This window comes from Sebastes umbrosus, chromosome 18, assembly GCF_015220745.1.
Source record: "Sebastes umbrosus isolate fSebUmb1 chromosome 18, fSebUmb1.pri, whole genome shotgun sequence".
Lineage (NCBI taxonomy): Eukaryota > Metazoa > Chordata > Actinopteri > Perciformes > Sebastidae > Sebastes > Sebastes umbrosus.
The window spans coordinates 23,849,297-23,875,349 of record NC_051286.1 but is presented as its reverse complement, the minus strand read 5'-3'; the positions used below and the strand labels follow the sequence as shown (position 1 = coordinate 23,875,349).

The 26,053-nt window shown below is 42.2% G+C and overlaps 1 protein-coding gene across 2 annotated transcripts in view; it reads right to left on the bottom strand.

Moving 5' to 3' along the window:
• LOC119476990 (heparan sulfate glucosamine 3-O-sulfotransferase 5) overlaps positions 1-26,053 on the bottom strand; it is an 85,982-nt gene that overhangs the window by 21,561 nt on the left and 38,368 nt on the right. For both annotated transcript variants that reach the window (XM_037750731.1, XM_037750732.1), the window contains one exon: positions 18,726-18,801. The gene's annotated coding sequence lies outside the window, so the exon portion shown is untranslated. The remainder of the gene's footprint in view (positions 1-18,725; positions 18,802-26,053) is intronic.

The following is a 26,053-nucleotide window of genomic DNA, read 5'->3' as shown; positions in this document are numbered from 1 at the left end:
TAGGCTTAGGCAACAAACTACTTAGTTAGCTTGAGGAAAATATCATGGTTTGGGTTAAAATAACTCCAGAAGTGCTGAAACTTAAGTCGGTAAGTTACGTGACAAATAAATCAACTGTGACATGTGGTTTCACACGGGACACGAACACCGGTCTCCTGGCTGAAAGTCCTCTGTTTTTTGACCCACCCATCCACCCCGACTTCCTCCCTGCGCGGCGTTCACCGCTGTTTATACTTCCCGGTTCACAATTACGTGGATTATGTCAACCAAACATTTTTTTTAATTTGTGTCTATGTACACAAATCAATACATTAAATTTCACAACTATTTCACAAACTGCTGTTTGCTGTGTGACTGGGCTGCATATACATACAGGTACATACATAACACACATGCTGTAAAGCGCCCGGGGAGCAACTTGAGGTACACTTGGACATGCAGACAGGAGGAACCATGGATCGAACCGCCAGCCTCTGATGAAAGCTTCTTGAGAATCATTGCACATTGGGAGCAATCTGATATGTTGACCAGAGGGAGTGTGTTCGTCTCCAGTGATGTCATGACCAGCCACCTGTTTCCCCAGTAGGCTGCTTATGGCATACTGCTTTGTTTTCAGACAGTAATAAATTGTACTTTTATTCTGCTCCTGCTTTGTTCTAACAGTACTGATCATATTCAGCACATCTCCCAGGTAGTTGTCATGTTCACATTGGATACTCAGCGTCTGCCTGATAGGAACACTCCATCCGCACTGCGGTTAATGACGTTGATACTGAGACTAACATTGGCTACATGAGTTTCCAGACCAGAGCTATTCCATCTCTATCACAGTCTGTCAAGTCACATCATTGTCTCATGTCAGTCACAGATTGCCTGGGCTGATCAGCGCTCCTTTGAATTGCATTTACATTCAGCGGACACTGATCCGGGGAGACGGACGGGGAAGTGAACAGGAAGCAGCGCAGCGTTTTGCTCAAGGACACCGTGACAGCACACCCAGCTGTTGATAGATATCACAGGAATCAAATCAGTGGCCTGTTCTGTTATTAACACTAGCTCACTCTGGGATGGTACCTGACTGCGAGGGATGTCTTACAGGACACTGATGAGTCTCATTACACCATCTGTGTGAAAATGACTTGCATCTACTGTATTTTTGATTGGTGGGTCTAACTGCTGGCAAAAAAGCCTTTCATCATTTACACACAATGAATACATTTCATCAGCCTGACCCATAAAAGTTGTGGACAAGCTCCTCAACATGACTCCTACTCAGTGACTACATCTTTGCGTGTTAATTTATCAATTTGTGATCTATTATTACCTCCGCCAAGGCTGAAGGCCTAGGAAGGAGGTTATGTTTTCACCGGCGTTGGTTTGTTGGTTTGTTGGTTTGTTGGTTTGTTGGTTTGTCCGCTTGCAGGATTACTCCGAAAGTCCGCAATGGATTTGAATGACATTTTTTGGATAGGTGGGGTTTGGCACAATCAACAATCCATTCGATTTTGGTGGCGATCCGGATCATGATGAAACGTATTAAAAAAGCATAAACAATACTGTATTAGTGGAATATTTTAAGAATTTATCAACTTCCTAAAATAGGAGTGTTCTTTTCAAATGGCACAGTAGTAAAGCCTTTAAGTGATCGAATGTTAGCGAGTAGGTTCTCATGTGTCCATCCTGTCTGGATGTGGCTGGACATTACTGATTTTGGGATCAGCATCTTTTTTCACGGAGATCTTCCTCTCTTTCCATCCTCTAGGAAAACTGGCAGTGAGTTCTCCACATAGGGTGGAGCACATCTGGATGAGGACTTTTATAGACAGAGGAAAGACACTCACAGGTTGTCAGCCAGTTCCCACTCTGCATCAGTGAGTAGAAAATGGACCATGGAGTGGCACTTGAATGGATAAATGGCTGTAAATACGCCACAAGGGTGTCAGGAAACATGGGCCAAAACACCAAGGGACAAAAACAGCTTTGTGTTGCCCAGCGGAAGCAGTTCATCTGTCTGTGAAGCTCTTAAAGATGTTGCTAAAGATGAGGTGACATGAGGTGAAAATTTGTTTAAAGGGTAGCTTCGATATTTTTCAACCCCATTTTCCTATGTTTGTGTGTCTGAGTGTCTAATTGGGAAAGTTATTTCTGAAACCGATCCAGTACTGAGGGAGAACGCTGCAGACGGCAGCTGTATTGGGGGCAAGCTGGCACCGTCATTTCCGTCCACTAAAACTGCTTGTTTTCGCCACGAAAGGCTCTGATTGTTATTATAAGTGTCTGACAACATCATGGAAAGTGTCTCGATCAAGGAGAAGTCTCATTGTTAAATCTGGAGAGGTGGAATAGTGGAATACATCCATGGTGGAAACGGGAGTGCCAGCCGGGCAGTTTGTTGTGTTGGAATACAGAAAGTTTAGTGTTATTTTCAATGTCATGACTGAATATTTAGATGATTTCAACAACGTGGATGAGGTCTTAGAATTCGATGGCTGTCTGTATTTATTTGAGTATACGGATATTAAGATTTCACAATGAGACTTCTCCTTGAGCGGACACGGACACAATAACAGACAGAATAAAGGTACGGTAAAGGTTTTATTTCTCTGTAGGGTCCTTTCCAAAATGTTGCCACACACTTATAATAACAATCTGAGCCCGTTAGTGGCAGAAAACAAGAACTTTTAATGAACATAATGTTACATTGCTCACTTGCCTTGTCTCTAGCGCTCTCCCTCAATACTGGACCAATTTCAGGAATTGTTTTGTCTTAGACACAAAAACATACGAAAACAGGGTCCAGGTTGAAAAATACCAAAGTTTAAGTAGGAGGTGAAACGCATAGACAGAAGTGGACTTGTCACTGTGATGTCACCCATTGGTTTGTGGACTGCCGTTTTGAAGCGTCTGGTTTGGCAAAACCATCTTGGTTTTTGGTTGTCACTTCTGGCTGTAAAAAAACATCTTGGTTTTTTCTACAGCCAGAAGTGACACGAGAGGGTGGAGCTAAGAACAACCGAATGCTGAATAAGACATTTTTAGGCGACCAAAATAACTTATAATAACTTTCATGAACTGAAAACACACTGTGAAAGGTTTAAAGTTCTAAACAACTCTCAGACTGGACAACGGCGTTGTAGTGACACAAGGTAGCCGCGCCCTGAAGCATCCCCTGCATTATGGTCTATTTGACTCTAAATGGGACCATAACTTACTAAATGAACATCATGCTGTATTGAAGAAGACTTGAAACTAGCGATTGAGACCATAAACTCATGTTTACAATGTTTACTGAGGTAATAAATCAAGTGAGAAGTAGGCTAATTTTCTCATAGACTTCTATACAGTCAGACTTCTTTTTGCAACCAGAGGAGTCGCCCCCTGCTGGCTGTTAAAGAGAATGCAAGTTTAAGACACTTCCGCATTGGCTTCATTTTTCAGACTTGGAGTTAGCCCACTGGTGAAATGTAAAGGTAGTCAAAAAGATTTTTCAAAGACTCCACAGGAGAGCTGTAAGAGTGGAGAAAGCAGCAATGAGCTGCCCATCATCTGCTCAGGGAACCAGTCAACTGTTGCCAGCCAGGGCAAGGAGCTCTGCTTGGTTAGGCAGATTCCTCTTCACATGTCCAATTCACTGTGTCTCCCTCCAAAGCTGGCAGCCTGGCATCACTGAAGTATGAAACGGACATGTCCAAATGTCCAAAGAGATGTCAGTCTAGAGGAGACGGCAACACCAAAACCCAGGGCACGAACACATGTCTTCAAAAGAAGACGCTCCTCTTTTAAAAAAAAAAAAAAAGCTCTGTGCTTCCGTGTAGTTTGTGTTGGAGTCTGAGTCTGAACAGCGTAGCCACACGCGAACGAGCATGGGTCACAGACATGCAATGATTTATACGTGTAAGAAGTTACAAACAGTCCCTTTAAGCTCCTTGTGGAGTTCCTCTGCCCATAGCTCGCCAAAAAATCAATAGGCCTTTAATTAGTATTTATGTAAGAATCAAAATTATAGATCTCATTGCTGAATCAAACAGTTCGTCTTGTACGTGACATCTTTTCCCCAGATGTTTTCTGAATGGAGTCACGGTATCTATACTTCTGCATCATCTTCCAAACCATAAAAACAGGAAATTAAACATGACATATTCTGTATTTAACAAAAGCCCTGGAACCAGGTGCATACGGTTTACTACACGCTTCAAATAGCGATTGTTTATTAATAATGTATCCGAGTATATATACACCTATAACTATGCTTTTCTGGGAATGCCACTCAAGACAGAATGAAATATTTATTCATCCTAGCTGTTTGTGTAACTGTCAAGGGACCCAGACTTACTCACTGTCTGCACTGTGTCTATACCTGACCCTGAAACAGTTCCATGTGTTTTTAAAACTAGTTCTACTTAGTATAAATCCATATGTGCAGTACAGGAGTGCTGTTTTTTTTGTTTCTCTGGTCAATAGGTTGTAACTAATGATTATATTAACTTCAGGAGAACTTAGCGTAGAAGGGCTCATTTAGTAAAAGAGGGTAATAAATCACAGAGTTTGCTTCTCCCCTGCCTGTGCTCTGATCTCTAGTTAGCTGGGACATAAGGTGTCGGCCTCCTCTTAATTAGAATTTCTTATGAGAAAGCATTTATCTTGGTGACAATAAGAGGAAGAATCCATCTAAAACTAGAATTAATGCCTCGCGTTTGTACTATACAGTATGCCTCCGCCAACCAGCCAAGTTACAGTTTGTCCATGATGTCATCACTTCATCATTTTCTCCTATCATGCCGGGTACGTTGTTTGATGGTTCTAAAGATTATCTTTCCAGATGTTCCTGTGATGTGAGGTATGTTAAGAGCTCCGATCGGCTCGGAAGTCCGATCGGAACCGATCGGAACCGATTTCATATCGTAAATATTAAACATGGGCTGCAGTTTGCAATGTTATGATTTGAGCCTAGTTGTTATGCTAAATTCAGTACCTGTGAGGGTTTCTAGACAATATTTGTCATTGTATTGTGTTGTTAATTGATTTCCAATAATAAATATATACATACATTTGCATAAAGCAGCATATTTGCCCACTCCAATGTTGAGAAGAGTATTAAATACTTGACAAATCTCCCTTTAAGGTACATTTAGAACAGATACAAAATGTGGACATGTATGGACAATATACATATTTGTATACATATGTACACACACACAGACACACGCACACACACACGCACACACACACACACACACACACACACACACACACACATATATATATATATATATCATATCCTCAGTCCAGAAGAGCGCAGTCCTAGGAACAACTAAGATACTGCGCAGAACCCTCAAACTCCCAAGCCTCTGGTAGAGGACCCGAGCTTGAGGAAGACAGATACCACCCCACGAGGGTGAGAGGGAGATTTTTTTTTTATATATATATATATATATATATATATAGCGAGAGAGAGAGAGAGAGAGAGAGAGAGAGAGAGAAAAGGTTGGAGAAAGACTCCAGACACGAAAATGCTCCTTTTCTAAGAGACAATTAGAGCTGTGGTGGAGGTGAAACGGTGTCACATTTAAAGATCTTAAGAGGTTCGCACATTTGCACTGGCTGCAGCTCCACTTTATTTGGTGCAAATAACCTCTGTGCTCTTAAAAGCATTCTTGTTGCCCTTAAATAAACACTTCATAAGATTATAATGCAGAGGTTGGAGGGGAATCCATTAAAATGCTCCAGATCCCACACAGCCAGACGGCACTGAAGGCGAGAGAGGAAACAAAGCTCAGCTCCGTTATTAATGGGCTCAGGCTGTCTCGGACACATTTGGCATTTCTGTAATGTCACAGAGCAGTGAAGGAGGACGCAATAAAACACAGAGCCTGGAAGCTCCACTTATTACAATTAATAATTCATATGACTGCATTAACTAGGCGAAATCCACAATTTCACATGGCAGGCATGGAGTGTGTGTGTGTGTGTGTGTGTGTGTGTGCGTGTGTGTGCGTGTGTGTGTGTGTGTGTGTGTGTGTGTGCGGGGGCACCCTGTAAGAGCTGGGGGAGACGGAATCGAAAAGCCTTGTAACAAGCCAAAGAAGACTGCAGCAAGTACACGAGGCATGAATAATAGATGGATATGTTGATGTTGAATGATGACGTTCCGCTCCTCCGTGGCGTTCTGCGTATGAACGCAGAACATGGTTAAGATACATAGAGGCTGTTTTTTAATGTCATTTAAAGTATCACTTCAAATAAACATCCAGGAGACAATGACAGATGTCTCACGCTGCCAAAAACACAGATCATAGCACATCATGCCGCTCCGCGCTGAATACTAAAATCTCATCTTTCTTTCTTCTGTCGCTGACGTGATGTACAGTAGAGACGATCTGTTCAGACTGCAGACTGTGAAGGAGTTCACAAAGCAAACTAAAACTGTAAGGTACTGTAGACTTATTGATGTAAATCCCATTTCTTTCTGTTTTTAAAAATAGAAAGCACGGCAGTGAAATCACTGTGAGAACTACATCTGGTTAGGAGAAGGTTTGAGATGGCAAAGCTCAACTTTGTTAGCATATATTCTCAAATAAAAGCTGGTATTTAAAGATCCCCTACAGACACATAACAATCTCTGCTTGGAATAATAATTTGCGTGATATAGTTTCCCACAAAAAGTTTATCTGCTGGACACAAGCTGTGTCCTGCTACTAAAGTCCATTCTCAGTATGTGTGAACTGAAGGCTTCAAGATTCTACATCATACTTTTGTAAGTTGCTGATTGCCTGCCGGTATGTACACATCTTAAACTGAGATTTAAGGTGAGCACTAGAGGCCGACACTTTTTTGTGAATTCAGTGGGATTTCTACGGGATGGGAGTCAATTTCACTGTTCACAATGTGACTGGGACGGGACAGGAAAATAAGTCAGTCATAATAACAATAGGTCAGTAGAGACACATCGATCACCAGTCTCAGATATAGCCGATTCTGTGTCGGTCAAATTTACACGCATGCGCTGCAGGATGGTTCAACCGACTATTTGTCACAGCCACAGTGTGGCCAAATCACTGTTCTGACAACAGTACGCGGTCTCTCCCTCTCCTCAGTAGGTGAGGGGCAGGCAGGAGGACGCCACTCGCCACAGGAGTGGAAGTTAATATGATGTAATACACACACTTACATTCTTGGAAATTTATCCTGATTCATAAATGTTTTTTGTATAAATAAATAGTTAAAGAAATACATATAGCGTTAGATAGATAATCACAGACTGTATAGATAGATGGACGACGCGTCTCTACTTCCTCCCACTGTACAACCAAAAAAAAGCCAAAATATATAATATATTGTGAGCGCTGGTATGTCAGGCTGCAGTTACACCAGATCAGGCGTTGCAGCGATTGGGAGAGACACTTTAATGGCCCATTGACCGCGACAATTAACATCTTCTGTTCCCTCATGGCTAAGTTGTACAGCTCTGGATCGCTGGCTATGCAATTGACTCCAAAAGTTTATACTGTTTCCATTTTTCCATCGCAGGGCACCCACTGCCGCAGCCACAGCCTAAACACACTACCCTCATTCAATTTGAATGGGTGGGAGGACTTGCGTTTTCGCTGCACCGTCTGATCTGGTGTGAATGCAGCCTTACTGTCAATAAAACTCAACACTTGCAGATGTTTCACATTAAAAGCCTCAAAACTTTAAAAAGGTGCACATGCCTCATCAGGGTTTCTAAGATGACGTTGCATATACAAAGCTTCTATAGGCTATATAGGCAAATTATAAGACTGCCTCTTCAGTCTATAAAAGGCTTTTACTGTGAAACCTTTGTGCAGGAAGTGTTTACAGTAGTTTCAATGACGGTATATCAACAGTGATCGAAAAAACTGCAAATTAGAAGAAATTTGAATTAACTACTGAATGAAAACACTTCTGTATAAAAAACAAAACCTCTTATTGCACTGATGGAATGAGTGTTGTAGAACATTATACTGAATTCATCAAGAGGAGGAAGGAGGAAGTTTCGAGCAAAGATGATCAACAGCCAAATAAAACTGAAGTAGATCAGAAAACAGACTTCTTCTTCTTCTTCTTCTCCTTCACAGCATCAGTGAGTTTGATGATGCAGTCTTGTCGCGCCAGCTACACACTGGACTTGATGTCAGCGTTAAGTGCTGCCAAGCGACATAAAGCACAGCTGGAAATCTGATTAGAGCAGCCAGTCTGAGACACGCAGCATCTCTACTGATGTGACTTTAATCACATTTCAAAACACTAGAAATGTATCTTTAATCCGATTTGTAAAAAGTCCTTTAAATGTTCCAAAGCAAATCAAGTTGCTTCAAGAATGTATCAATCCATTTAAAACAGCTTCAATTGGTTCATATTAAATTTTAGAAAAATAACTTTTAAACACTTTGGGATCTATAATGCATGGTGCAAGTGCATTTAGGGCGTGTCCATCTCCACTCTTGCTAGTTAAACGGCGCATAATCTGGGCGCAAAGTAAGGCGCAAGGGGCAAAGGGGTTGTATTTAGTCTCTTAATTAATCATAGGTGTGTTTTGGGCGTAGCAGGAATTAAACCAATCAGAGTGTCATCTCCCATTCCCTTTAAAAGACAGGTGCACCTGCACATTGGTGCATTGCTATTTTAAAGGCAGATTCGGCAAATAGGAGAAGCGAGTCGTTTTCTGCTGAGGAAACAGATCTGCTCGTACACGAAGTGAAAGTGCGCGAGCAGATGTATGTGGTCTTTGGCCGGTGGACCATCTCTTAAACTCCATCTGACTGCATGTGAGCAAATGCACCGATAACCTTTTTGACTGGTGCAGGTTAAATTCATTATATGATAATACACACGAGGCTAAATATGATAAACATGTATTGATAAATAATGAAAACTGTGTTGCTTTTCGATGCAACCCACGTAACACGCAGATCCATCAGCCTCAAAACGCAAACTTTGAAGCAGCCTACATCTACACTCACACACACACAGAGGGATGATGGGAGGCATGTGACCACACACAAAGAGGTCATGCCAGAGACCAGAGGAGCGCTGCAGGCTGATCAATACAGAACGCCTGAGAGCTTTACTTCATTATATTCATTATATTCTGAATTGTCACCTGACGCCTGAATTTAGTGTTTTCCTGAACATAAATAAAAACGTTGTTCTCGCGCCGACACTGAAGAGGAGGAGAGCTTCTGCTGCGTCCATGTGTGTGTAACCAGCAGTGTGTACGTGTGTTGTGAACCTGCCTGTAGACGCATGTTACTGAATAATGCGCCCTTTAAATAGCAGGAAAATACTGCACCAGACGTCAGACCAGGTTTTTGTTGGTCAATGGCGCAATCGCTTTCTGCTGCCTCAAGGTAACGATGCGCCAACAAAGTGCCTGACCACACCTCATTTTAAGAGCAACTTTAAGACCATGGGTGCACAGATGGGCGCAAGTACATTTACTACTTACACAACGCGGGCACTGGGCGTGAAAATGACAACTGTGTCGGTCTGAAACTAGCAATGACAGTTTCGCTATATGCTGTGCGCCGGGTGTAACATAAAATTATAAAACGGTCACTATATCCTGACAGTAGTGCATGAGACAGGTAATCTGTGAAAAAAAAATTATGTGCCTCTGTGTCCTCCGGTGTTCCTAACGGCATCTGCAGGATTTCACAGACTGGATGAAAACAAGCAGTAAGAGCTGATCTGGAGTCTGCCGTTCAGCTTCCGTCTATGAGAGCCGGCTGTCAATCACTCGATCTAATAAAATAATAAATAAAATAATAATAATAATAATATAAAATAATAATAATAAATCCGACTAAACGGTCAAACTAGGCAGCGCTGATCAAACATGAATCAATATTCTGTTACTGTAATGCCTATATTTCTCTCCTCAAATGTTTTCAGAAACATCTTGTAGTGTACTGTTTAGCTGTAAAATGATCAGTTGAAGAAATGCCAAGCATCGCACACCAGACGGAGCACAGCCAATAGGAACCCTAGATTTTCTAAAGACTGAAAACAGAGCCATGAGGAGGAGCAGAAGTTTAGTTTTCTCTCAGAACACTTGAATTACAATATGCTGAAAGGTTATTATGGAATTTTTGCCCAATGACGCCAAAAATATACTGCCTGCTGCCACTTTAAGATTGAATTACTTCTTAGACAAAACATTAGTACAGTGCATATTTTGTGCAGACACTCTTTGAGAGTTGCTTTGAGAGTTGTGCTGCCGGGGTAGGATGCCAGTGACGTTAGTAGCCCACTATGACAGATTACATTGAACCACCTCCACCCGTCTTACGGCACACGATCCTAGAAATAGAGCGAGTCAGAACACCATGTGATGCAGTGCAAGACGAGAAGCAAAGATATGTTCTCCTTGGCTCTGGGAATGTGATTACACGGCATAGTACATGATAGTGTAGTTACACAGCTGTTTAGGCTGAGTCTTTTTCTTAATTTAAATGTTTCTGCAGGAATCACGTCGTCAGCAGTGATGGGTGAGGCCCATAATGTGCTCCGTGCCCGCCAGGTGTTTCAGTAATGCAGCAGTTACCCTTCACGTAGCACACCAACGGCTCGAGGTGAGGCTGATGTCATTTCACATTTTACTTTCTCCTTCAAGTTATTGTCCTGTGAGCACATCTTAAGTGGTGACAATGCCATAATGCAAAGCCACTGAAGTCAAGGGCTGGTGTGAAGGGCGGTGCTTTATGTATCTGTTTTGTTCCCCGTGTTAGCCCGGTGGAGGCCGTTTGTCAAGTATACAGGGAAGGTGACTGCAGTTACGCCGGCGTGTCATTCGGCTGAGATGACCCCGCTGCGTTCCTCTCATGACTTACGCATTGCTCCTGTCTTTTAATATCAACTTCAATTATGGCCCAATAGCAGCAGGCTTGTCTGAGTTGGCCGTCGGCGATACGCAGCAATAAAAAGCCACAGAGCCCGAGGCAACAGCCCTGGATATTGCTTTTGTGGGGCTTTCATCACCGTATTTCTGCCATTTATTTCACAACTTTACAGAGGGTGAGTCATCTCCCCAATAAGAGAGATAAACCATTTGGAATAAATATACCTGGGTGACAGTTTATATGTCTAATTTACCTCCTGTGCTGGGTATAACTAACCTGTTTAATATACCAGTAATACATGTGTGTGTGTTTTTAAATATCTTTCTCTGATATTTGCAATTATTTATTGTCGACCCTTTTCTAGCTATTTCTAATGAAGTTTGTTAGAAAAGAAAAATGATTTAACTTCTTTAAAGGGACAGTGTGTAGGATTTAGTGGCATCTAGTAGTGTGGTTGCAGTAAAGTGAGCCGCCGAGTGCAAAACTGTGGTAACGCCGTTACTTGTGTTTACTTTTGGACGGACCGGGGACGGCGTGTCAATATACGCTTGTTACATGCATAGTGTCCTTTCAAAATAAACTCCCGTTTTCACAGGAAGTTAGGCTTAGGCAACACAACTGCTTAGTATAATGTTAGGAAACGGTCCTGGTTGGCGTTAACTTGACTGACTAGTGACTCACGGGTCTGACGATACTAAACGACTCTCATGACTATCGACTGACAAAATAAGTCAATGTTACTTTTAGTTTCACACGGGCGAAGAACAGCGGTCTCCTGGTTGAAAGTCTTGTGTTTGTTTGACCCATCCACCACCTCCTCCCGCCCGCCCAGAATGGACTCTCACGCTATTAATTCTACATCACTTGGTGGGTTGAAATTGGAGTTAGCTGAAAGCCCGGTACGTCACATACTGTCACTACAGGGTGCCTCTGTGCGTTATCGTTTCCGATGCTGACCAAACGGCGGTAGGCTATTGGCGACTTGGGAGTGAGAACGGTTTGGAAGCAGACACACAGAAAACTGATAACACATCATTAAAAGGAAGCAGTTTGAATCCGTCTCCCTGTTGCAACAATGAAGAATTTGTTACGTTTGTTATTTACGCCTCTTACTAGCCTCTTTTTCCTAGCGAAGCTGGCTGAGGCTGATGTATTGTAAGCCAGTGGTTATAACAAACTGACGGAATAAATCACGAGACAAAGGAAATAATTAAAGTGATGACCACAACATTAATCTAGAGTATTACACTACACTACTTGCATTACATCAAGCATTACACTGGGGCCATAGTATAGTCAACAACAGGGACTGAACTAAGCCTCTATGCATTAAGACTAACAAGGCCAGAGAACACATTACCTTGCAGACTAAAAGCATCTCACAGCTGGCAAAAGTAGGAGAGAGAGAAAAAAAAAAATCGGCTTAAAGTAAATTCTGACAAACTCTGCAAAACAAGTCTCCTGCTCTCCAACCTTTAACCAGCCGGCCGTTATACATGGTGAAATACATTTAATTACTGGAGTCCTCTGTTGGGGCTGTTGCGCTGGGAGCAGCTATTGATTTCAGGTCGTCTTCTGCCTCATTAGACCGTGGCGGAGCTCTGCCCTGCAAGCTAAAAGGGAAAAGCGTCAATCCATAAATAAGCCGACTACACAATATCTTCCATTGTCGGGGTGAAATATCTAGACGCCCGGAGGTGTGGGAAAGTAAGTGTTCAGCCTTTTATAGTTGCTCGGGAACATTTAAGCCGCAACACAACGGCCATCTTTGATGCCCTGGAGGCTGATGGAGAATGCCGGAGGTCTAAGGCACGACATTTGCATTGAATCAGAGGTAATTGTGTCATTATAGTTAGTGGCATTTGCTCATTGCCAGTGGCCGACGCAGGAGGCAAGAGGCTTGAGAGAGGAAGAGCAGGAGTCAGAGTCACAACCAGGATCAAAATGAGGATTCCTCTGAGGACGTGACTCTATTGATGCGCTTTAAACTCCGGGCCTGCTGGGGGAAAGATGCAAGCCTCACTCACCACACGGCCAAAGACTAAATAACCTGGCTGCTCGATCACTTAATAATACCACGGCTGAAGGAAATGGGACGAATGGCTTCTAATTCTCACAAACTCTTGGAATGAGCAGAGACAGTTAGCCTGGCAAACCCATCGAACAATTTGACCTCTCTGATCATTCTTCCAGTAGTTGTCCAGTTTGAGTCATACAGTGAGACTATACAGTATGTGAGGACAAAGGTGTGTTCAGACTGAGTGCAGAGCTAATTTTAGAGGTGTCACAGTGGCATATAAAGTCAAAGCAAAGATGTGAGTGGATGCAAATGTCCAAATTTGCTGTATGTCGAGGAAATTGACACAAAGATTTGTCTGCTTGAATTTAAATGTTTCAACTAACCTGTGGATTTATGGCTTTACTTCATGAACTTACAGACACAAAAGGAAAGAGAAGAGTAAAATAAAGTCCCTTTCACAATGGACAAAACACCTCCTAACATCTGGCTTTTGTCTTCAGTGGGAAAGGTAACTATTGTTATTTATTCCCGGGACAAATGACTCTGCAGTAGTCACGGGTATTTATCGGCTCCAGCTCCAATCAGTAGTGGGTGGACACTCTAATTTTTGCCCCTTTTCCAGTGCGATGCTATGTAACAGGCATATATAATAATAAAAAAAAAAAATCAACAAGACAAATATTCTAATTTATTAACCTATAAAACATGCAATTATTATGCTCTCCTCAAAGCCACCAGACTCCAGTCAGACAAAAGTAATTTTAACTTGCTGATCGTCAAAACACATTTCATTCAAACACGACAGAAACAAAATAAAACCCATGCATACCTTCTTGGTTAGTCCTTCTACGGTTCCAACAATCACCAACTGTGGTTTGGTTGAAATAAACCCTTAATTCACAGAGTTAGATGTGAAAAGAAACATCCGTTATATGCTTTCCTCAAAGCCACCAGACTCCATTTACAGAAACAGTAATTTTACCTCGCTGATCATTGTAAAACACACTTCATTCAAACTCGACAGAAACAACCGGCATTGTTTCCGGCACATTCGTGACGTTGAACGTGACACTCCAGTAAAAAAGGCATATTTGTCTATTAATAGAAAAGTAATCTATCACCTACTTTTAGTGGGGTTTCCCTTGTTTTAAAAACCTGCATGTACGCGCTAATTTTGGTGGAAAAAGACACACAAAGGGTATAAGTTGTTGCACACCATATCTGAACCGAAGTTTTGATGCAAAAAATAAAAAAAATACTGCGCATAACAGGAACAATCCACACCACGTGTAAGACTAAATTACAGCAAAAGTGCTTTTGTGCTTTTAAGGGATTTCTTAGCAAAAGCAAAATAATGTGTTGAGTTTACCCAGTATTGGCGAGCCAACTGCCTGTTGGTGTTTTTAGGGGTCATAAATTTTATTTGTTTACAGGACTATAAAATCTTTGTTGTGCATGAGTGGAAAGAACACGGCCGTTCACCTTTATCAAGATGGCTTTTGCTGTTACGATTGAACTCCACAATGACTTGTAAATAAGATGTGGACTTGATGGACTGGAAAACGATGACAAACTTATGCAGTTGCCTCACCCATGTCCATCATTCAATGGGAACAGATTTCATTGGTTAACAGCAATTCTGACAGCAAATATTCTGAATCTATCTGCTTGGAAAAGCACTAAAAAAACAGTTGTCAAACTGTTGACAGCTGTCACATTTGCGGGAACAAATTGAAGCGAAAATTAGCTTGATGTCAAATCTGAATTCTCTAATCTTTGGAGAATATATTGATTTATTAAAGGGGACATGTCTTGTGGGATGTCTAGATCAGAAAACATGTGATTCAACAAGCCTTCCTATGTCACATGCAGGCTTATTAGAATATACCGCCCACAGCTTGACAACTACCTTTGCAAATATATCTTTCTCTTAAGCCAATCAGAGCAGAGTGGGCTTTTTCTAGGAGGGGGTCTTAAAGAGACAGGCGCTAACACGGAGTGTTTCAAACAGAGGGTGAATACAGGTATATTCAGAGAGACAGTATGAGAAAAATAATGTGTTTTTTGAACATTAAAGCATGTAAACATGTTCTAGTAGATACCCAAAATACAAGTATGAACCCTAAAAATGAGGATAATATGTCCCCTCTAAGAGAAGACGTATTTATTATTTATCTATAAAATAAAGAGAAATAGTAGAGTGTTTAATGATTGGACATATTTGGAATATATTTTAGCTGGCTGATAGAACCTTTGTGTGTCTAGAAATGTGCTCCATCCTTCTCTACTCCGTCTTCAGTCACTGCGCAGAGCTGCCTGAGTAAGACTGAACGAAATCCCTGTGATCTTAAAAGGAAATGAGGAAAATTGATGGCTAGGCCTCCATTACATTGCCGGTACTTTATGATGGATGACAGCAGAAGGAGGGGGCGGGTGGGTGATTTCTGTGGCAGATCTGAAAATTTGAATTCCAGCCCCTTCAGAAGCAGGCTATATTTGTGCTGACAGGTGATAATTTAAACACAGTGGAACAGCTGGTTCCAGTGCTGCCGCCTTACTTTTTAGTATGTGTGTGTGTGTACATGTGCATTATCTCGAGCCCGTATACGCGCGCTTGTACGACGAAGCTTGTCATATTTCTTTTCAATCAGTTCCATCCGTTCAAAAACGTTTGACTTCATGCATATGCAGGCGAGTCGGCCTCAGAAACTAGGAGCCAGTTAGAGAGCTCTCCGCAGCTCCTTCTCCGTTCTATTCAAGGGTCTCACTTCTTCTATTAAACCTGCTAAACTTTCTGTGTCTTCAAACTCAGATTGGCTTTTTGCAGGAGGCTACTACAGAAACTAAATTGCCATAAATGACAGTCGCACTAAAATCTAAATTATTCTTTGCTAAGAAATCAGTATGCAGCATATATCCTAGGTGTTGGTTTGGACTTGTGTACTGTTTTTGGTCAAATTAGCGTGACTGGTTCCGACTGACTGTACTCTAATTCTATTGGTGAGATATCTGTGTTTCAGCAGCTTAACGTAGAGATAACTAGCTTGGGGACTGATGCTGTTAGCCATTGAAGTCCATATCTGTGGTTTGAGCTCTACATACGTTACTCTGGAAGTTAGTTAGGTTATGTCGTGACTCCAATTACTGGGAAGTACGGAGAGCTGAAGTTACAAGACTACTTATTGATGTGAATTTGTCAATCGCCATTGCCAGCTAATGCAGCGGTTCTCAACGTGGGGTTTGTAAAATAATTAGGGATCTGACGAGACGAGTATCCCTGCTATCTAAACAACGGCAACCATTGTTGAAAAGTTACTACATAAGCTAACTTCTTACCCTTCTTTCTCTCTCGGAGATAAAATGATCTGGCGACGCCGATGTATAATGTACATGTGTTGTATAATGTCTTGTATAATGTGGGACCAACACTGATTCTGTGGAAGTTGTCAATGACTTAACTACCGTTGAAATATCGTGAACGAAAAGTAAGAGGGAATCTGTGCGTCACTCGGAAAGTGGAAGCTACTTAACCTAGCTTGCTAACATTCCCACTGCTAGTTAGCCTAACTTGCTATCTTTCACTTCCAAACAATCAAATCAACCGCAAAAGAAAAATGGATCCTCCCAAAAGTTGAATGTTGTAAAGGGACGTCTTAAATCGCTGCTGGTATATAACAACACTATATGGACTTGCTGAAAAAGGGGTAAATTACTACGTTTACATGCTCACTAATATTCCACTATTATTCCGAATATGACAATATTGTGAATTTGATACGGGTCATGTGAACAGCTACTCTGAATTAGGCCTTATTCTGAATGGAGCATTTTCCGATTAAGACATGTGGGTCAGCTCAACTAGCTGACAGTTTACGGAGATGCATGCCCAAAAGAAAAGCCACATTTCTGGTCGGAAGGAGAAACACACCTACTTTTAATCATTATGAAAGACTTGGATATCAACAGGTTTTTGATATGCGCAAATATCACAACGCCGACCTTTTCAAGAAGGCGGTTGAAGGAATGAAGGAGGGAATCAGAGTATACACAGCAGCACGGCTGCATTAGTGGAATATTAATTTTCATTAGATATTACATGTAAACTGCTTAGTAGTAAAAACATGTCTTTTTCGGAGGGCAAAAACGTAATATTTTTACAGAATATCTCTCAGATGTCAGTCAGCTGCTGCTTTGGATATGCTCACCAAGAGGCTTGAAACCCAAACACAAAAATGTTGGTTCGAAAACATTTTTTTAAAAATATGCCCAATATCCTTCAGTTTATATTTCCAAAGTGAAGGGAATTCAATTCAATTCATTTCAGTTCAACTTCAAGCAAGTAAAGAAGTGAAGTGTAGCCTACTGAAAAGAACATAAACTCTTTTAAATGCCGTCTTTTACTTCTTGTAATTAAACTGTATATTCAGCTGATATCTCAGTTAGATATTACTCTCCTGCACATAAATGCAACGGTATCAGTGAAACGGCCTGTTAAGATCTACCGTTTCCTAAATGTTTATTTGGGACCTACACTACAATAAATCCATGTGTGATTTATGAATACAATTTCTCAAGAACTAATGCACACAGCATCCCAAATATCATCAATAATGAGTAGTCAGCTGAGAGATGACTAATGTAGAATCAGCTAAAAAAAAAGGCTCAACCACACAAAGCAACCTTTCAATATTACAGGGTCAACAAAGTTTTAATAGGAGAGTTAGGCGTCGCCCTCCGTTTGATTTATGGTTTTTGGTGTATATTTGCGTTGTTTACACATGCCAGCAGTCTTAATTTGGTGATATTTCAGAGCGGAATTGTCACTTCATTTCAGAATAAGCCTATAAAGCAGCGAAGGTGCTGACACATGAGAAGAGATATGAGAGGTAGGATTAATCATGTGCCACGGAACGTGTATAAGGAGGGACGTAGCTCGGCTAAGCTGGAGGGAGCGAGGCAGCGAGAGGGAGGGAGAGAGGCAGCGACGTGGGCACGTTGATGGATGAGTACGGTGTGGATTTACTGCTCTGCCTACCGACGCTCCGTTCCACCCCCACGCAGCTGAGGCTGGTACTAAACTAACACAACGTGCCAGGCGAGGCAGCAGCAGGTCTCGTCAGCCGTCGGAGCCGGACAGGTAAACAGGGCAAGGTCAGAAGCCAAGGTCGGGTAGAGAAGTACAGTCACCTGCTGTGTACCAGTCAGACACAATGCTAGACCAATATATTAGTCTAAACTGTCCACCTTCAATGTGATGAGGCCTTGACTGGTCACACAAGCACGGTTTGCTTTGGTTCAGGGGGGCGTCCTGAATTGTGTCCAGCGGCAGCACCGGGTCTATACAGCCCCTCCACCTGGGCACAAACTACCTACATAACTAGCCAGCTAGGTGTCTCTGGGAGCTGCGTCCGTTCTCAACATATCACAGGAGTCACAGGATCTGTTTACTGATGTTCATGTGGGTACTCTGTGGCCGCACTTCGCTGATAAAATTTTAACTTTTCCCCACTTTAGTTTGGCCGCACTTCACCGCGGATCGGACGGCTGCAGCTCGATGAGCCCGGGAGCGGCCGCCGCAGCTTTTCATGGAGGTTAGACAGATAGTGTTGGAATGCAGCTAGACTCATGTCTTTCAAGCTACTTATATATCATGAAACTTAATGTCTGAATGATGATGATGTTCAGTACATTATACAGATTATTCTGGATTCTAAGGGCCTTTACTTTTCCAAGATATCGGTTTGTTTACCTCTCTGTATTTCACCTCTCATATCAGTGATAGGTGAGTTAGTTAGAGTTAGAGTGAGGGGTGCGGTACGGTGTGAATAAGAGATGTCGGTACATACCCTCTGTTCCTCATGACTGCCAGAGGTGGTGATTTGCACCTGGATACTTCTTCATGCACGCACGCAGATCCAGTACCTAGAACACAGAGAGTAATATTCAGACTAAAGCAAATGGACAATCACTTTTTAACATTTTTAAATCGATTCTACAAAGAGAAAAAGGGAACTTTGGTGAAGAATACATATAGCAGAAACTTAAATGAAAAATCTCCTGCCTCAACCCATTTTGAATTACAAAGCATCTCACCATGGAAATGTCTGAACAAACCCAATGACTGATTTTCAGCTCCCAGCCCGGGAAAAAGGCTCATCCACTTTCTAGTTTGCATGACAAATGGGATGCAGCGCCGACATCTAGATGGGAGACTGCATGCTCAGTTAAAATATATACCCACAGATGAGAATAAAACACAACTCATCTGTGTAAAATTGTTCCTCTCCTCAGTTAATTAAAACACTCTAGATAGAGAGGAGCTTTATATTTATAGAAGACAGAAACTGCTTATGGAAACAGTGACCACCGCTGTGCAAAAACTTCACATGAAAAACTCACATACAGTATAGTGTCTCACAGAACAAGTGCATGTGTTTTCCTCCAGGTTTGGATAATGATTGTGGACGCTCCTGTGTTATGAAGGAAAATGTGCAGAGAGCTGATTGTATCTTAACTGCAGTGCTGGGAGCGAAGGAGCAAAGCACTACCACTGCAAAGGTTGGGAGGTCAGCTCCCACTGGGGTACATTATGCTAAAAATGGGTGCCCTAATGGTACTGCAAACACTGTGCACTTTGGAGCAAAGAATACACCAAAAGACACACAGAGGAAGAAACAACTGCATTGGAGCCTGGCCAATAGCTGGATGAGCCACTAGTATCAGTTTTTATTAGCTTAAATATGTGTATCAGCGTATGCGTCAGCCAATAGAGTGCTCCAGGGTTGACTTATTTTTGTAGGCCAACCAGGAAGTTAGCATCACCCTGGGTTCCAATGGGATTGTTCCATTGGGTTTTGGATTACTGCAGAAAATAAGCTCTGTGGCAAACACACGTTTATGATACTTACACGTTTTATTCAGCAAGATAATCTCCACAAATGAACACCACTTCGATGATGTGTGAATGCAATCACCAGGAGTAAAAAGCTAACGTAAGGCTATAAATGAACTACACCACGGTTCCATGAGCGCGAGTATACACAACAAGGCTGTAAAGGAGAACGAGTCGGCGTGATGACGTTTGGTAGTCTCTTTTAGCCACTTGTTAGCAACCGCCTTTTTTAATACACGTAAAGGCTTCAATATTCACTCTTGGGGTATTTATTGATGTGTTTTAGGTCGTAGAACAACACGTTGTGTTACCTTCATCACAATGCTCAAATGTTTTGCGGCTCCAGACAGTTTTTTTTTTGCCTAAAATGGCTCTTTTGATAGTAAAGATTTCTGACCCCTGCCATAGACCATATAAAATGAAAATATTTTTAAAATATATCTAAGTACAGTGCTGCAAAGTGAGAACAGTCTATAGCATCGCTGCAGGAAGTGGGGGTGCTTCTTCTGTAGGCCTATGTTTAACTGCAATGGAAATTTAAAATATAGTCTATTATTAAAATACTTTTAAACTGTCTCATATGAACCTCAGCGGGGTGAATGCAAATGACTGAAAAATAGTGTAAAATGTTGTTAATAACTATTAAATATAAATGAGATCCTGGCCATTCTAATTAAAACAAAAACACGAATGTCGTCGCAGCATCCCCTACGTGTCCACATGAGGAAAGGAGAAGGCAAGTGAGTGAAAATATTTTGCTACATGATAAATTTAAATAATAAAAAAATGGATTAAATGCAGTGGTTAATTTCAAGTTCCGAAATTGTTTTTATTTAAATTCATAATTATTCTATAAATGTTATTTTAACAGCTGCAAGAAATAGCCTAAAAAGGCTTCATCGTCTATATTGGTCCACTGTGGTTCATGATTTATTTTGATCTTTTCACAAATGACATCCTGGTCACACCCCTCTCTCCCCCTATTTCCAGTCTCTGTCTCTACACTGTCAAATAAAAGCAGAAATGCCCCAAAAAGTCTAAAAAAATATATGATTACATTACTTTTTTTATGTATAAAACTATCAACCAATGTTGTCAAATTTCTAAACTCAAATATTGATAGCGCGTTGGCTTCAAAGATCCAGCGTTGGCTCTAATAGGCACACTGTATTAGAAATGAAGAATAGCACCAAACTCTATGCCTTCCAGGTCCACTTGCTGAGGCCAATAATCCTGCCTCGAAGGGGATAAAAAATGAAATTACTGACAAAATAAATCTGCAGGCCACTTCGTTCGGACGTTCTGCTTCAACTCTGGCTATAAGTTATCCCGTGCAGGGTTATTTAGTGCAGCACTACCCAATTATGAGAATATTATGACATCAATGTTGAAATGAAAGAACATAGCAATCAATAAGAATGATATTGTGTTTCATTTCATCTCCTCTCGCCTCAAAAGGGGGCCGGGAGGCAGATCTGGAGATCTTGAGATTACAGCGCTGCGGGCTAACCAAGGAGGTCAAGGGCTGCAGGGTCAAATCCCCTCCCTCCCCCGGCCGAGGTGCCCAGAGGACGCCGGAGCACTTTAATCACGTAAAAGAGTGACTGCATCAGGAGGAAATCCAGTAAATCACACATGATAGGGTCGTACATAAGGCAGTGAACCTGCGCCGCTCCTCGGTATCGCTGCCGCAGCGTGGAGATTACCGCTCCTGTAGGACAACAGGCGCTGCCAGTCATGACCGTGCTTACACATCGCCGTGATGGGGAATGTGTTTGCCAAGCCTTGCAGAACAAATATTCATTTACTTTATGCAAATATGCACAAGAGTAAATTCATTTTAATTATTAAAATGAGACAGCTCCGCGAAGCAACAGATAGTTCTGCTGGTGAGTCGGCGGCGTCTTACACCTCTCTAATTATTAACAGCAACATTGTACTTGATGAGACAGAGGAGAAGTGGGAGCGAGCAGGATTCCCGGTGGCTGGCACACAATGTGAGTCAAAAGGAGATAAGAGTTTTTTACTCTCTCTGATGCAGTGTTGATTTCTGGGTCTCTCTTATTTCCTTCACACTCCTCTCTCTCTTTCTCTCCATCTTAAACCCCCCTTGGTCCACAGGCAAAGTTTTACAACTTGAGTTTTAATTTCTTAGTTTTGGCCGTCATTTCTATCGGTCATGATATCATTGTACACACCAAGTTGTAAACAAACCCAGAGGTTAGTCAACCTCATTTGGAAGAGAAAAATGATGCGAACAGTAAAATTTGTATTCTTCATCACATTTCCTCTTGATGCCTCTCGTTGCCATGGTCACAGACAGCATCAGCTTGTTCAGACTACTAATACCAACTATGTTTATTATGACAAGGAACACAGGTAAAATGACTGACAGAGTGCCTCTAACCCGCCAAGCCCCTCAGGAAGAACGCCGGTAGTTGATCCCAACTTTCGTAGTGGTCAAACGGCGGTACTGCAACTTCCGTGTCCGTCACGTGATGCTGTTGGGCCTAAAAAGATTTTTTCCATACACTTACATTGGGAAATAGACGTCTGTAACACAGCAGATCATTTTGTTTGAGGTAAATCAACTCCCCAGAACGAACACTCTAATAGTCCTTATTTAAATCATTAGGTCCTAAAAGTTGTAAAACGCACTAACAGTCGAATCCAGAGTTATTTCCCTTCCTCCGTTCATGTGAGTGAGACCCAGACCGAGGCTGAAGCGCAAGCCGTGCCGACGGTGTGACGTTGGGACCCCGTGACCGAGTCATGTGACCGAGCAAACGCTACTGCGCATGTTCCATGTGCCCAAGATCTGGGTACTTTTCCAGGCGGAAGTCGAGCCATTTAGGCTTCATGCGCCACTGAGCAACTTTCATAGAAATGAACGGGGCTGAACGCTGTATCCAGTTCTCTTAATACATCCATGCTACTCGCCTGATAGTGTGTGATACATTAAATTAGGACCCATGGCAAACATGAACTCAATAAATCGTTCCATCTATTAAAACTGCCTAGGTAGGTTGACTGGTCCATAGGACCCCAAATACATTGGTCTTTTTAAAAAGCACTGATTAAAACAGAAAACAATTAAAAATTATTACACGGCTGTGTTGAATACCCGATTCTGATTGGTCAATCACGGCATTCTGCAGTCTGTAATTTCTCTATAACAGACCGTTGCTATTTATAGCAGACCGTTGCTATGGGCGCAGCTCTGATGTCAGACTCTGGAGGACCGTTTCTGTGGCAAAATATTGATTTCTTCAGTAAGTATTTGTGTAATGAGCGGGATAATGTACAGCTAGCTAGTCATTGTTGTGAAAGAATCCCCTTCAGGGTGATGAGACCAGCAGCATCGCTCTGTCGGGGATTCTTTCACAACAATGACCGGCTCGCTGTACATTATCCCTAACTTGATTGACAGAGTCATAAAAAATTGGTTTGATAGAATAAAGCACCTGTGAGATATGACACTAAGTATACTTCTGCTGTCAGTGGGGACCTCAGTTGGTAGGATGAGGGATATAGGTACACATATATATATACTATAAGGATGAAGCAATATTTGTTCATGAGCCAATTTAGAGCTTAAAGCGGTGCCTCGGCAGACAATTGAGACGGGATCTGGGGAGATGAGGTCAGCAGCACATTGTTAGAGGTTGGAGATCCTTAAGTAGGTGTCACAACCAGTGTTTCAACAGAAATAATACCTTTAGTTTTTTTTAGTTTGGATGAGTAATTACTTGGTGAGCACACTGTTATCAGCCAAAACTACACAAATATAAGACCCACATAAATAAACTGAAATGATACTTTAAGTGATACATATTGCATGTCAACTTCTGCACCTGCCCTCTTTATCTTTTAGTCTGAGTGGCCAGAACTTCAGTATCACTGACACCGAAGCACCATGGATGAAAGATGGAGTGGGGGAGGGAGGAGACAGTAGGGATGGAGGGTGAGAAAGGGAGAAAGAGAAGGATAGCTGTATCACTGTATTATGGATGAATGCTCAACAAGCTGCCCCCCCCCCCAATGCTTGTGAAACAATATGCTTACTTTTACAATATAAAAATGAAACGTCCATGCTTGCTATTACTGTAAGTAGCATTAGCAAGATTAATTTGAAGCTGCACAAAGTCACTTCATTTAGAAGAGTTGTTTATTGGAAGCTATTGTTTGATGTGCTGTTAAGGATCTTGCATTAAAAAATAAAAATGCTCCCACTGTTTTATTACGTGTAATCATATTACGTATTGGAGAAACTGTTGTGACAATGAAGTTTACACAACTTTGCTTCACAGTAAAAGAACTGAACCTTCTAGATTAATTACCACCATTTGGAGTTTTAGCTTGTTTGCGTACTTTGTGCTCCGGTCAGACTAGCCTTTGTGCTCTCAATTTATCGGTCCATCCACGTTCCAACCCTCACCAATGGTCATGAGCTTTGGGTAGTGACCGAAGGAATGAGATCGCGGATACAACGGACGAAATGAGCTTCCTCCGTAGGGTGGCTGGGCTCAGCCTTAGAGATAGGTTGAGGAGCTCAGACATCCGGAGGGAGCTCGGAGTAGAGCCGCTGCTCCTTCGCGTCGAAAGAGGCCAGCTGAGGTGGTTCGGGCATCTGATCAGGATGCCTCTTGGACCCCTCCTCTTTGGAGGTTTTCTGGGCACGTCCAACTGGTTAGAGGCCCCGGGGTAAACCCAGAACACACTGGAGAGATTATGTATCTCGTCTGGCCTGGGAACGCCTTGGGGTCCCCCAGGAAGAGCTGGAAAACGTTGCTGGGGAGAGAGACGTCTAGAATTCCCTTCTTAGCCTGCTGCCCCCCTGACCCGACCCCGGATAAGCGGAAGAAAATGGATGGATGGATATTTATTAATCAGAGCAGTCACTTAGCACTATCAGAGCGTTAAATATATCTATTTATCAAATATGTTTGGACAGGACGGTGAACTGGTACGTATCGTTTATGAATCCAGCTCCAGCTGTCTGTGAACACCAGACCAAAGCCACTCAACTGGGAAGAGGTCAAAGGTCATCAACCAGGAGTCAGACATTCACATCCAAAGATCATCCTTAAGGTGTGATTTCCTCATTGTATGTATGTATGTGTGTGGTAATAATGCTTACAGACATGGAAAACAGGGGTAGACAAAGACATACTGAATATTTAATCCCATAAAATTACTTATCTGTACTTACCAGCGACAAAATAGCACTCTCGAGATAAAACTAACAGGATTATAAGTAGGCAAAATTGGTTCCCAAAGTACTCGAAAGTTTACTTTATAAAGTCATTCAAGTCAAACTCTTTCCCAAGAACTGTCCCCTGTGTTAATGCGTCCACAATGTCCCCTGCTGCTCTCCTAGTTGTGTTTGTTAATTAGTTTGGATGTCTTTTGTGGGGCTGTAGCAGTCAAATAATTAACAATGACAAATAGCTTTCGTGTCCACTAGCGCTTATCCCACCTCCACAGCTGTGGGGATCTCGCTCTTCTGCAACCTGTTTTTATCAGGCCACGGGAGCCAAACCAAAACTGCTAATGCATTAATTTATAACATGACCTGGCACCAGGCCGACGCAGCCGCTCAGAGAGACAGAGAGAGAGAGAGAGAAAGAGAGAGAGAGAGAGAGAGAGAGAGAGAGAGGGAGAGGTTGGTTGTGTGAAAAACTGCAGTGTCACCACGAGTCCACTTTTAGCCCTCTTGCATCAGGTTACCGTGTAAGCGCTGATACAGCCCCAGGAAACAGATGTCCTTGTGTGCCTGATTGTAATTATTAATGGGAGAGAACTGCTGGTTTCATCAAGGCCTGAGCTGCGCCGCGCCACAGGAAGGCTTGATCTCTCGGTGACAGACGGGAGGACCATACACAGCAAGACAAGTCACTATCGATCACAACTTATTCAGGTAGAGAAAGAAAGCTAAATGTGAATCGTGTGTTTTGCGGTAAACACCTGTGGGATCTTTGCAGATTCCTCTTCCCTCAGCCTCAGGCTAGATGCCATTTTACGGTAGACGGCTCATCAATTTGAGAGTCAAGTGTCATGAAGGTAACTTGACAAAGTGAGGTTAAGGAGTGGCAAACAAATCCTGCCTCTGGGTGAAAAGCTGCATACTGTATCTGTAAAAGGGAAAGATAATCACCTCAAACTCCTACGGAAACTATGGAAAACCTCCTGTACAGTATATCCCGTACTCTAGCTATGAAAAGGAGGATTTTGAAGAGTCTTGATGTACTCTGGATAATTTCACATCACAGCCCCCATACT